Source organism: Prionailurus viverrinus, chromosome A3 (genome assembly GCF_022837055.1).
Source record: "Prionailurus viverrinus isolate Anna chromosome A3, UM_Priviv_1.0, whole genome shotgun sequence".
NCBI lineage: Eukaryota > Metazoa > Chordata > Mammalia > Carnivora > Felidae > Prionailurus > Prionailurus viverrinus.
Window position 1 is genome coordinate 82,990,425 of NC_062563.1, and position 3,918 is coordinate 82,994,342.

Genomic DNA, 3,918 nt, shown 5'->3' on the forward strand with positions numbered 1-3,918 from the left:
TCTTCCACCGCGGCTCCGAAGCCCCTCCCACCACTGCTGACCCCGGTAGCCCCCAGCTACCGCCCAGCTGCAGGCGGTGGCACCTGGTGTTTTATAGTGTGCCACTGAGAGGCCAGTGACGTGGCCTTGTCAGTTTTTACCAGCTCCTTCACCGAAGCGCATCTCTCCAGAGCTGGCAGAGATTAGCTCTTACAAGAAGGGCTCTGAATGATACAGACCTAAGGGTTGCTTCCTAAATCCTCAGGGATTTAGACAAGTGAATTCATCTCTCTGCATTTCAGTTTCCTTGTCCATAAGATGGGGGTACGGATGGTCCCCTACTCAGGATGGTTCGACTTAGGAGCTTTGGTCTTGATGGCGGTGCAAAAATGACACGTTCGGTTGGAACCGTACTTGAAACTTTGAATTTGCATCTTTTCTCAGGCTGGAGATGAGCGGCACCATTCTCTGCCACGGCTCCCGGGCGGCCATGCGACCACGAGGGTCAACAGCTGACACACTCACCCCACTCTGCCCCCATACAACCATGCGTTTCTCACTTTCGGTACAGTATTCAATAAATCACATGAGATACTCAACACTTTATTATAAAATGGTCTTTGTTGGGGCGCCTGGGTGGCTCAGTCGGTTAAGCGACCAACTTCGGCTCAGGTCGTGATCTAGCGTTTTGCGGGTTGGGGCCCCAGGTGGGGCTCTGGGCTGACAGCTCAGAGCCTGGAGCCTGCTTGGGATTCTGTGTGTCCTTCTGTCTCTGCCCCTCCCCTGCTCACATTCTGTCTCTCTCTCTGTCTCTCAAAAAATGAATAAATGTTAAAAAAAATTTTTTAATAAAAAGAATAGGCTTGGGGTGCCTGGGTGGCTCAGTCGGTTGAGCCTCTGACTTCGGCTCAGGTCATGATCTCACGGTCGTGGGTTCGAGCCCCATGTCGGGCTCTGTGCCAACAGCTCAGAGCCTGGAGCCTGCTTCCGATTCTGTGTCTCCCTCTCTCTCTGCCCCTCCCCCATTCATGCTCTGTCTCTCTGTCTCAAAAATAAATAAAAATTTAAAAAAATTTTTAAAAAAATAGGCTTTGTGTTAGATTATTTTGCCCAACTATAGGCTCATGTAAGTGTTCTGCCCACAGGTAAGGTCGGTGAGGCTAAGTTGTGATGTTAGATAGGTTAGGTGTATTACACACAGTTTTGGTTTACCGTATTTTCAATTTATGATGGGTTTATCAGGACATGAAGCATTTAAGAGCCTGTGCTTTAAAAACGTTGGTACTCGCAGGTGAGAGAAACTGTGTTGTCCCTGAAATTGCCCTTCCTTAGGTACTGAGAAATTTCCATGGATAAATACTTTTTCCCAAAAATATCCTTCATAGAGCCCTCCCTCCCTCAGTCCACCAGCATGGGCCAGGATCCTGGGGAACAAGCTGAGCTCTCTTTGCTGATGCTGGTTTAATGTCTGGTCCCTCCACTATGCCTCCTAAGGCCCGGCCTATATTTCATTCAACCTAGTATCTCTAATACTTAGCATGGGACTTTGCATGCTAGGTGCTCAATAAATATCTGATGAAAGAAAGAAAGAATGAATGAGGATGTAGGAAAGACATTCCCTCTACCCCCCTCGCTTCAATAGCTGGGTCTACGAAATCACTTGACAAGCGGCAGATTAATGGGAGAAAAGATACACAAATTTATTCATTTCTAATATTACGTGGATAAGGGCATCACATAGAAAAAAAAGCAAACGCCTAAAAAAGAGATGAGATTTGAGAGCTTATAGACCATCTTAACAGAGAAGGGGGTGCGGATGCAGGTCACTTAGGGGACAGTAAGTGACTTGGGGGAAAGACGGAGGGGCCCTAAGAACAGAGGGAAAGTAAGACAGTGTGTGACAAAGTCCGTCTGGGTGTGGTGTCGACTCGTAGTCTCCTCTCCCGTGACAGGAGCCAGTCTTCCCTGGTTGATGAACCTCGAGGGTTGGGAGTTGATGACAATGGAGTTCCTTTCAGAGGATCTGTCTTTAGGCAGATGCGGGGAGTTCAGAGAGAGCCTCTCCCTGTATCTGCTGTTTTTCAAGTGCCTTCAGCTCCAAATAAGCAATATACTGAAGCAGCATATCTTGGGGTGGTATGTCCTGAACTCCCGCGAGGACTTCATTCTGATAGGTTTTTCTCCTTGGGTGAAACCAACTTCTTCTGGACAACTTCCGAACCAAGTCAACCTGTAACTGAACTCCCACGAGCTCGCTCCTCGGCGAGTCCCAGACAGAAATTACACCACTTGGAGGTCTCCTACAAAGGAGACTTTCTTTGCAGCAATAAGGAGACCACAGGAATAAGTTCCAAAGCCTGGACTCCCCAAGCAAGAGTGAATGGGTTCCTTTTATTTAAGGTCAGGACGAATATTTAGAAATGGGAACCATGTCCTTGTATGTAGAGGTGGGCATAGGTGGTGCCAGGTGCCTTAAGGAAACATAGCTCCATTGTATGTTATGTGAATGAGGCTTGTGCTCCCCCTTGGGTGAAGATTTTAGTGTTTTAATGAGATAAAGGTAACTGTCAGTCACACTATGGGTCCCTCTAAGGTCCATCTGTGCAGGTGTGAGTGGGGGGTTAAGTCAAACTGGTCTGGGTGGTACTGGTGGCTGGGCTTGTTTGGGCAATTGTTACTACTTGAGGGATAGTTTTTAACATGGGATACTATGCCCCAGGGGTCTTTTGCCTGAGTTAAGAGATACGCTAGAGGGGCACCTGGGTGGCTCAGTGGGTTAAGCATCCCACTCTGGCTCAGATCACGGTCTCATGATTCATGAGTTTGAGCCCCGTGTTGGGTGAGCTCAAGCCCTCCTTCAGGATTCTCTCTCTCTCCCTCTCTCTCTGCCCCTTGCTCACTCCCACTCTCTCTTTCGAGAGAGAGAGAGAGAGAGAGAGAGAGAGATAAGCTTAGAAAGAAGAGCTCAAGGAAAAATGTGTGACAAAAGTCAGTGGGTGAGCAGTTAAAGGTCAGGTCTTGGGGTCTAGCTGGTGACAAACTCATTAATACAGAAGGGAAGATGTTTCCAGGAGCAGAGTGGGAGTAGGGTGGTGTTCCTCACCCTGGCTGCCAGTTACAATCACCAGGGAAGCACAAGCCCACCCCCAGAAACTCGGATGTAATCAGCATGGGAGCAACGTGGGTGTCCAGAATTGGGAGGCAGCCCTGCTTTGTGCACACTCATCATTTTCACCGTGCCTCTCCCAGACTCGAGTCTTCCAAAGCTGACCGTGAAGAACTCCAGATTTCGTTGATGGTTCCCATAGAGTTCAGACGACAGCACAAAATGAGTGAGGCCGGGCACCACACAAGTGTGTGTTCGTATGCGTTTAGACACAGTTGGACAAAAAAAAAATCCACTCGTCACAACTTGATGCTTTAAGGAACTCGTGAAATGAGTTGATGTTCACAAGTGTGGGCCACGCAGAGTAAATGCGAATCTAGAAGCAAAGCAGAGGATGAGGAGAGCTGGCTTCGGAACTGATTCCAGGGACCCATGGACCATCCCTAGGGAGCCAGGGTCCAGGAGTCCTGGTAGGAAAACCCGTGAGCCAAGGGACAGGCAGCCATTCCAACCAATGGCCGGGGGAGGGAGTGGGTGGAGAGAGAGAAGCAGCTTCTGTGATGATGGGACTAAAATATCCTCTACAGAACTGGCAGAGAAGGAGAAGCGGGGCTCCTGGTAGGAAGAAAGCTGAGGTCTTAAATCTGCCTTTTTTTTTTTTTAAATATATCCCTGCCATCTTTAATTCGGCTTTTCTGAAAGATGGACATGTATCCATCTTCAAACACACTGACCCAGACCTAGATTAGAGAAGGGTGGAGGGAGGTGTGCATGCAGGGAAACGTGGGCACAGGCAGTGCTCAGGCCGGAGCCCAGATGGAGTTTGAGAAGAT

The 3,918-nt window shown here is 48.7% G+C and overlaps 1 non-coding gene across 1 annotated transcript; it reads left to right on the plus strand.

Moving 5' to 3' along the window:
* The first annotated feature begins 849 nt into the window (after positions 1-849).
* On the plus strand, positions 850-933 carry TRNAR-UCG (transfer RNA arginine (anticodon UCG)). Its single transcript has one exon. It is a non-coding gene; the product is annotated as a tRNA-Arg (tRNA).
* Positions 934-3,918: the final 2,985 nt, after the last annotated feature.